The sequence below is a fragment of the Mesocricetus auratus genome, unplaced genomic scaffold, assembly GCF_017639785.1.
Source record: "Mesocricetus auratus isolate SY011 unplaced genomic scaffold, BCM_Maur_2.0 Super-Scaffold_100021, whole genome shotgun sequence".
NCBI lineage: Eukaryota > Metazoa > Chordata > Mammalia > Rodentia > Cricetidae > Mesocricetus > Mesocricetus auratus.
Genome location: NW_024429202.1, coordinates 36,745,684 through 36,756,151, shown reverse-complemented (window position 1 = coordinate 36,756,151; position 10,468 = coordinate 36,745,684). Strand labels below are relative to the sequence as shown.

General features: G+C 36.5%; 1 pseudogene; it reads right to left on the bottom strand.

Moving 5' to 3' along the window:
- Nucleotides 1–313: 313 nt before the first annotated feature.
- Nucleotides 314–6,030, bottom strand: LOC101840467 (annotated as a pseudogene).
- Between the last annotated feature and the right edge of the window lie 4,438 nt (nucleotides 6,031–10,468).

Below are 10,468 nucleotides of genomic sequence, written 5' to 3'. Positions count from 1 at the left end.
AAGAGTATGAGTACTCCTTGAGTTTCAAGCTCCTCAGTCATAAACAGAGGCAACTTGGGTTTCAGTGGGTAGTGCCATAGCATCAGTGAGATGCAGGCACAATGATGGAGACAGAATGGACTTCCACCTAAGCAATGGATTTGAAACTAATCAGTTACAGAGAAGTGATGCTGGTAGTCTGAAAACCACCCTCCAGCCTTGCTGAGGAGAAATCAGAACTTCAGAAACTACATATAATTCCTGTGGGTTTGCACGTATATATAAATTTATATTATCACCAGTATAATACAGTATAATACTCATCATCTCTCAAAGTTTTCTTATATTCATATTATATTCAAATTTTGTATTATGTATCATGTCCAAATAATCTTAACACACAGTGTGTTTTTTAAAAGAGTTACAATGCGAGATTTACCACCTAAACATATTTTTAAAATCTGAAATGTCCGTCCATTGTTAGTTATGGACTCCATGCTGTACAGCAGTCTTGATCAAATTCAGTACCTGGTTTGGGGCCATAGTGAGGCCATTTTCTGTCATGAAGTTATTCCCACTGCAGTTTCATGCCTCACCCATTTCTGGATTGCTGACTGTGACTATCTCCCTGATGAGAGCTGGTGTGTGAATTGACCACTTCCAGGATATGTTTGGCGAACTCATTCATGTCTTCCAGGGGGAATGATGTTAAATACGACCAGGCTCCTTTAGTTCTGAACAGATCTGAGGTGCACAGCCACGTTCAGGTGTGTTTCTGGAGGAACCACCGCGTTTTCACCACTGCTATCATCTGTGTCAACCCACTGGGATTCATCCATGGGTGTAGCAGTTACATCATCTATTTTGTAAACAATATCAGTTGGAGCCTTCTCTGCATGTCTGCTTATTCTCACAATAGTGCTTTGTGAAATCCCAATATTTCCAGTTTTGAACACTTGTCAGTCAGAGTAGCAGAAATCAGCAGAGATATGGTACAGGGCAGTGCCTGACTCAGACACTTGATTTTTTTCTCTGCCTGCAAAGGTATAAATGACTCAAGGCCATTGGGTGGTCGCTTGTAGCCAGTGGCTCCAACATACGTTGAGCGGCCATGCCTTTCAAATCCACTATTGCATATCCTAGTTGCAATTTTCTGAGGAAGAAGCCCAGGAAACTCTATTTAGAGTGGCCTTAACTAGAAGTGCGGGTTTTTCATTGTGATGTTAACATTTTTGAGCAGTTGGAGAATGGGATATTCTAACAATATAAGATTGAAATAATAATTTCTCACCAGAAATGTGTTAAAATACATTATTTTTCATTGTGAAAGAGCAGAGATGATGATGGTCTCAAACAACACTGTCCTTTCTCCCCTTATATCACCTTTCCAATAGCAATAATTCAAGTCCATATTGATCTGTAACAGACTTTGGTTATTTTACTAAGTATTAGAAATGTTGTACTAATTCAAAATGCTAAATAAGTAAATTCATTTATTTCCTAAAATAAGGTTTTATATCAAAATAACTAGTATTTAGACCATCTTGCTTCTTGGGGTTTCAATCAAATTAACACAACCAAGTGATCGTTTTCATCTGGAAAACTCAAACACATTCTAAAGTTTCTATCAGTTCCAAGTATAGAAAACAGAAACTCTGTCATCACTGATAACTGAGCATTGTGCTCCCCCTGAATTATTGTATATTTTCAGAGTATATATATGATTACATGGATTAACTTTTCTTACCTTCAGGAGAAAGTCATTTTCTACATTTCTACCCAAATCAGATATATACAGTAAATAGCTATACAGCAACTGAAAAGGTTTTGGAAAAATGAAATGATATTGCAGATATAAAACCAAAGAATATTGAATTAAACATTGTATAAGGTTTCTTAAAAATACCTTGTGCTATAAGAGTTATAAGATATCTAATAAAGATGCCTCTTGTTAAAATTTAGAATTAGCCAGGAAACAAACTTCTAGGTATATCTGGGAGATATAGTTTCATGAGTTAACAGAGATGGGACTGTTATCTTGTCAGGGTTTGAGCATGGGCAGCGGCACTCCTAATAAACTGGATTTTGCACACAGGCTCACTATCCAATTAAGTAAACAAGTAATAGAGAAAAGCAGAAAACAGAAATTTATTCAATGTGGCTATGTGAGAGAGGTACTAAGATATCCAGTGTATCCCCCACCCTAGCAGCTCCATCCTTTGGGTCATGACAGGTTTCAGTGTAGGGCAAGAGGTATGCTAAGTAGTCCAGGACTGCCTGTGTCCCATCATCATTGTTTTGGCTCCAGCCTCTCCAGCAAATAGGCTTGGGAAATTATCCAAATTGTGTCAACTCTCTTTCTGATATGTAAGCACTCACCTTGACACAACAGCACACCCAGCCATCATGAGACTCCTGAAGAAATTCTAATATATTGGGGTCTATTGTTTCAACTCTCTGATACCCAAAGGAGGGTAAGGGTTACTTTAGAGTGCCTTCCTGGACACAGGTGTTTTTCCCCACTGTTTTTATACCTTAATCTTGACAAGAACTATGTCTGTGTCTAAAACAAATACCAAAAAAAAATACAAGTAGAAAGCAAGGTTAGAATACATCCAGTCAGTGTCAAGTAACAGTGTATAAATGCATACCCTCTTGACTTCAATGATATTTTGAAGGGCCGCAACAAACTACTCCAATTTTGTTGTTGGCTTTGAGGCAGGCAGGCCTTTGCTGTGAAGCCTCCACCAGCCTCTAACTCCCGAACTTTTTGCTTCATCCTTCCACTTTGTTGCTCAGCGTGAATTCACTTTGATCCTGTGGATTTCCTCTTTTGCCTGTGAACTATATTATCTGAAGACATTCTTAATTAACTATGCAGTGATTTAATGTTGATTGTCCTTTACTGCTTAGATGAGCTATGTCCTGGTTTGGCCTGATCTGATCCCACTTTGGGAATAAGGGACGGATGAGGAGCTGGTGCCAGGAAACCGTGTGTGATCAGTTACAGAAAGAGTGTGCCTTAGGTCAGGCCAACCATAAGTACATTCTTTAATTTTAATTCTGTCTCTCCTCTTGGTGATTACCTTAGAAACATTGCTCAGATTCTTTTCATCAGATAGTTCTATAACAATCTAGAGTTCTGTAGAATGTTAACAAGCAACAATTATAAAGCTTTACAAAACCACAAACAGTGTGTCCGAACATTTAAACTAGTTGAAAATTAAGACAGATGTGAACCATCAGTGACCAGCGTCCAGTGCTTTTCATTTATTAGGAGGTGCTGCTGGGAGTGGGGCAGAGATGGGGCCTATCTAATTACTCTTGCTTAAACGAAGTAGCCACAACACATTTACATACACAAGAACACAGAACCAATGAAAGTTAGTCCAGTAACAGTTCTAGTTGAAGAACATTAGCATCATCACACAGAAGACCCATCAGAGATCAATGTTCAAAGTCCCTTACAGACTTAGGGGGCAGGACTAGTGACCACAAGCTCATTTTCTGTTGTACATATGCATGTTATATACACAGAAGCAGATGTAGCCAGAATTTCAAAGAGAACTTCCCAAATAGCAATGTTTTCATTGGAATGGTACTAACTAAAAATACAAGAAATGTCAAAAGAATTTCCTTGGCCATTGTATAGACTGACAACCCAGATGGAATGCATAATGTATAAAGCAGAAAACTCATGGGTCTCTTTGAATGTATTGATAATATAATTACGTGTCTTTAACTTACAAACTTCTTGATAATGCATTAAGTTCAGACATGTACTTCTAACCATGGATATATAACTTATTAAAAGTCTTTAAAAATCACCTTGAAATAGTTCTTTACAAAGTGGTCACTTAAAGAGGGTTAAAGATTAAAAGGAATCTTGGCTTTGTTAATACAGTCCTTTTCGAGATGTCCAAAAAATGACAAGATCAGCAGAAAATATAGGCAATTATCTTAACAAAAAATAAAATGTTGATACCTTTTTGATATATAGAGAGAGAAAGAGAAAGAGAGAGAATCACATAGTAAAGGAAAATTCCTTCACATTATTTACAGCTAAAAACATTAAAAACCACTAACAAAATTAACCCACCTAAATATTGACTATATAGATTTAATATATGAACATATTTATACACACACACACACATATATATGTGTGTGCGTGTACACATATTTTGTATGAACTGAGGCCTAGAAATAATGGACAAGTGTTTCTACATACAGGACAATCCTAAAATATTTTAAATCAGTTTATTTAAATTAAACTAAAATGGTTTAAATAATTTTAGAAATTTTCTGATCGTTTTACAAAAAATGATGTCTGTATACTGTTATGTTTGACTAATAATAGCAATAATAATACCTTTCTGGATTATATTTGATAGAAAATCTTTTAAAACTTATATAATCAACACAAAATTTTGTAACTTAATAAAACTCATATCTAAAATGTTTATTGTTTTTTATAAATTAACTGTACCTTAATGAAATATTTTAGATGCTTATTTTTTCCCAAAATACTTGCTTTAGAAGACCAGAGATCTTTTGTGAATTCTCTAACAGTTTTTTTTTTCATCTCCATTTCCAAAACTAACAGTTGAAAGCACTAGATCTAAACCATTCCACCAGGAAGGAAATTAAAACTTACATTTTAATTAGTTAACAGTTAGTTAGACCTGCCTGGCATAAAGACCTATTAAATGAGTCTTTCTTTCTTTCCTCCTTCCTTCCTTCCTTCCATCCTTCCTTCCTTCCTTTCTTTCTCTCTTTCTTTCCTTCTTTCTTCCATTCTTTCCTGTGCCTAGATCGACAATAAACTAAGAAAATTCTACATTTTAACTAGCTGCATTTAAAGGCAGAAAGCAGTAGAAAACGCAGATCCAGAAGCCACAGCTCATATATAGTAACATAATGAATCATCCTTAAACCATTCATAGATACATTTCAAATTGGAAACATCAAGAATAGCAATCTTAAGATGTGGTTAAGTTCAGAAAGAAATTTAAAAACAAATGGCCATAGGCTTGGTAGTCAGTTACTTTCAAGAATTCAAGGGGTAGACTAGCTTTCTTAGAGTCCCTAGAAATACCAGAAGTGTGGATGTAAGATTCAGTATTTGAGATCAAGGGCAAGCAAGATGGCTCCTTGGGTAAAGGTCCTTGCTGCTGAGTCTGATCACCTGAGTTTAATCCTCAGACCCACATGATGGAAGGAGAGAATAAAACCCTTTAGTGTTCCTTTAGAATCCATCACAAAAGGAGTTTGTTAGGATTCTCCCTAGAAGGCACCAAGGCAGTATATACTTTCCGTGGTTACACAAATCACAGTAGACATCTGAAAACCCTTGTTTCTCTGTCTCAAATGTTCTAACAGAAACATAAGACCTCAGCAGAGTCAAACAGACAAATACGTTTTAACATTCCCCATCACAGGGTGAGATACTCGGTGATCAACAGAACTCCAAAATTGTTCAAAAGAACTTTAAAGCTGACAAAACCTGTTACAGAAACTGTAACAGCCCAAGTAGCTCAAAACAGCTTAGAAGTCTAAAAGATAAAGGAAGTCACCAAATGAGAATAGCAAGGAAAAATTTCAGAAATATCCAGATAATTCAAAGGGGTCACAAAACTAAGAGAATGAACAACAAACAGGTACACCATTCAGGGGGAATCATGACAAAGCTCAGAACACACACACACACACACACACGTACGTGTGTGTGTGTGTGTGTGTGTCAATATATATTATATAGAATGTGTATATTACATAGAACATGTGTAAATGGTATGTATGTGCATCTGCATATGCATTAGTATATATTATATACTATCTGTGTGTATGTGTGTGTGTGTGTGTGTGTGTGTGTGTGTAGTCTCCTGAGACTATTTAGTGTTACTTCTATGTACATGTGTTCAGAGGATTGGACAGCCTACTATGGAGTTTGTCCTTGGAGAAAATGGATTCTCCCTCTGCCAGCTGCCATGTACTTATTACCTGTAACTCTTCATCAAGGGTAGGCCTTGTGAAACTTCCTTCAACCATGTTGATATGCCCTTTGGTGTGGTCCTTTTCATGTCTTTCTTAGGCAACCATGTTTTGATTTTCATTAGCATAATTTTTCTGTGATGTCTAGAAGACACTCTCTCAGAGCAGGCATCCTGACCAGGTTCTCTGGCACTTAGAATCCTTCTACCTCTTCATCTGCAATGACGATAGCAGTGATGGAGAAAGAAAAAAGGCAGACTCAAGGAGATACCATGTAGCCACCGTAGAAGCAAGATGTGAGGTAAACAATCCACAAGCCTCATGGTAAAATATAGAATAATAGAAATGGGTAAATTTAATTTTCAGACTAAGTCAGCAATATGCCTGAGCCATTGACCAAAAATTATAATTAATATTAAGCCTTAGAGTGGTTATTTGGAAACTGTCTGGCAAGCCAAGGGAATGACTGTGGGGATCAGTGGGAGGGAGAAAACTTGTCCAATGGGATTGGGCAAGACAGAGAAAAACTTCCAACTACTACAGTAGTTTTTCATGTCTGACACCTAGATGACAACATCAACAACTACTACTACTACACTACTACTATTACTGTATAACTAAGATAGTAAAATGTCTTGAGGATCTAATTGTGGATTTTCTTCTGTGGTAGGTAGATATTTAGAAATACTGACTCACTTATTGTCACCATTCTGTATAAGGTAAAATTTAGGAATTCTTCATCTGGGAGAGACAGCAAGGTTTTGGATATGGGTAAATATCTTCATGTCTCATTTCAGAGAAGAGATGTCTATTTCTCAGGTTAATACCTGATCAATCTTTATAATTTATTCTAAATATATTTCTAGATGACTTATCTGGACATACTGAAGAAAACCATCATTAGCTTTAAGTCTAAAACGTAGATGAAATAATTTTACAAAAGTTAGTGTATCAAGATAGTTTTCTTTAATAAGATAGATAACATTTAATTTACTTGAGGTCCCAAATCATATCATAACTCTCTGTGACCTTCTCCATCTTGTTCTAACCTAGAACAGTGGGGAAAGAAGGCCAACAGTTGGATTTCAATTGTCATTTTGAGATAGCAAGAATTCTTTTATTATTAAACAAAATGATCATAGGTAGTGGACTGAAAAGTAGCATCAGTATGGAGTCTAAATAAGCACACTGTCCCCTGTTACATTAAAATTATTGCTCCAGTTGAGGTCCATAATGTTTTTACATTATTAAGCAGTAGTTATTAGAAAAATATTGCTCATTGAGTTATACATTATTTTCTCAATGCTGATATGTTTCTTTATGCATTGGGCATAATCAATGGATGCTATGGAGCTACAAGTTGTTGTAAATTTTAATTTCATAGAAAAGCTCCCATTGCATACTTTGCAGCAACACTGTATTCCCCAAAGCAACTGTTTCACCTGAGGAAGTATTGGACAATAGAAGTTTGAAAGAAAAAACCCACCATTTGTATAGGAACAATTTTTCAAGATAATATTGTTATCCAGTGGAAAAAAATCACGTTCAGTTTACAATTCAAATTCAATGTGATTTTTCCCCCTAAGATTCAATTCCTACTTTGGTATCTCATAAGCCATTAAAGTGAAAAATAACATGACTATTTAAACATTGAAAGCTAAGAAAAACTAATACTTTATGGAGCCATACTTTAAAGCAGAAGTGTCTTGCTGTGAGAGTCGGAGGTAGAGACTGTCACAGGACAAGGGATAGGATGTGGTGTTTTGTGCTATCGATGCAAATGTCAACACAGTGAAAGAGGCAATTGGTGTCTTAGTGATATTATGAAAAGGATTCAGCAGTCATCTTGTGGATCCTGTGGTCCATCTTTGGAAACCCACTGTTCTATGACCATGATGCCTATGTCTGGAGCAGCACTGCCTGTCTGTTCATCCAAACATTTTTATGTGTTTCCAGTATTTTCTGACAGTGTCACTCCATGACCCATTTTTCCTACATTTGTTGTTTTGTTTCCTCTAACTTATTTCCTCCATACATACCTCCCTTCTTCATGATGTCTCATGAGTATTTTCAATTAAGCCACCTGAAATGCATTTCATTGTTCATGACATCCAGTCACTTAAGCAGGATATTTAACTGACTAGGAGGATTTCTGCTATTTAATTATGTTTCTATCCCGTGTGCTGGCCACTCTTCATTTAAGTCATCATGCACTAGTTCCTCTGTCCAGTTTGTTATTGTCACTCTATTTTCACTAATGTGCTTTCTATCCTAAACTTTCTCAAAGCATCTATTCCCCTACTTGCTAATTCTGGTTACTGATTAGCATCTTGTCCCACTTTCATGCAACTTGAAGCCTTATGATGAAAATCTTCCTCTTTGTATGTTTTGTTATGTCTGCCTTTAAGGTTATATTTCTTGATTATATAAAAAACTACATTTTTGTGATGAGTTTCTTTACCAACCAAGAAAGATATTCACTGTAGGAAATCTTAACTGTGTACTTTTCTATTGTGTCCCAAGTCCTGAACTCATCACTTGACCACTCCTCTTTGTCTGCCTTCTTCCTTTCCTCCCTCCATTTTCTCTCAGCTAAAATTCCTTTGAGTACTTCTCTTTTCATAATATTTTTATTTACTTTGATGTGCACTTTGATAGCCTCCAGCTTCCCTTAGCAGAATATCACAGGCATGCTTAGCTTTCTTCCTGTCTACATCACTGTTGGAAACTTGTCTGCTTGGGTTCAACATGCTACTCTTCAGGAAACAGGGTGGGAACTCTAACAGAGTAACATTGTGTGTGTGTGTGTGTGTGAGAGAGAGAGAGAGAGAGAGAGAGAGAGAGAGAGAGAGAGAGAGAGAGGGAGAGAGAGAGAGAGAAAGAGAGAGAGAGATCGATCGATCCTAAGGGTCTCTATCTAATTTTACCTCTATGCCTGTGAACTTTTGTGATTAAGATGATTAAGAAATGTTTTTCTGTGGAGGGGTCACCACCCATGATTTCAAGCTCTACTACAGAGTTACAGTAATATAAACTGTCTGGCATTGCTTTGAAAAGATAGGTGGATCAATGAAATAAAATGGAAGATCCATAGGTACATCCACACACCTATGAACACCTGAGTTTTGACAAAGAAGTCAAAATTATACAATGGAAAAATGAAAGCATCTTCAACAAATGGTTCTGGTCTGACTCGATGTCTGCATGCAGAAGAATGAAAATAGATTCATATTCATCACTCTGCATAAAACTAAAGTCCAAGTGAATTAAAGACCTCAACATAAAACCAAATACATTGAACCTGATAGAAAAGGAAGTGGGGAAGAGATTCAAATGCATTGGCACAGGATATAACTTCCTGAACCAACAGAACAGGCACTAAGATTGAAAGTTAATAAATGGAACCTCATGAAACTAAAAAGCTGTAAAGTATAGAACACCATCAATATTACATAATGGCAACCTACAGAATGCATAAAGATCTTCACCCTCCCCACATTAGTCAGAGGGCTAATTTCCAAAATATATGTAGTACTCAAGAAATAAGACATCAGCAAACCAAATAATCCAATTAAAACAGGGGGTACAGATCTAAATAGTGTTCTAAACAGAGGAAGCATTTTAAGAAATGTTCCATCAGGATGCAAATCAAAACAACTCTGAGATGCTATCTTACATTTGTCAGAATGGCTAAGATTAAAAGCACAAACAACAACTCATGATGGTGAGATGTAGAGCAAGAGAAACATTCCTCCATTGTTGGTGAGACTGCGAAATTGTACAGCCACTTAAGAAATCACTATGGTGTTTGTCATAAAATTGGGAATCGATCTACATCAAGGCCCAGTTATACTACTCCTGGACATACACCTAAAGGATGCTACATCATACCAAAAGGACACTTGCTTAACTATGTTCACAAATGTTAATATGGTCCAGGTTAGTGTTTTTCACAAAAAAGAGAAAGAGTCCCATCCATGGAAACACTAGAGAGGCAAAAGCCAGTATGGTGTGTAAACATATGCCAAGCAAGTTGAATCACAGGAAAACTAAAAGCCTGAAATTCTAGTTAAATATATTTATCCTATCTTTTTATTCCCTATTGCACCTTTAAGAACTTTTTTAAAAATCATTGCTGAAGTTGGTCATTCTTGTGGTTCATAGGTATCACAGCAAGATAGGAACATTGATTACTTTTCACTGTAAAAACATTGCATCTCGTCACCCAATGCAATGAAAGCTAGTACATCAGACCCAGAAAGCCACAACTGATCAAAATGAAGAGAACAAGTGACCGTGGGGCCCAGTGTCCACTGATGTATCTCCAACACAACCCCTGCACTAGGCTCAAGGAACACAGTGAAGAGAGGGTGGAAAGATTATACAAGACAGAGGACTAAGAAGTCTGCTACAAAATTGTGTTTTCTAGATATAACAATGTCAGGGAAGCTGTATTCATGACATTTCAACAATTTGGCTGTCTTACCAATTTCTG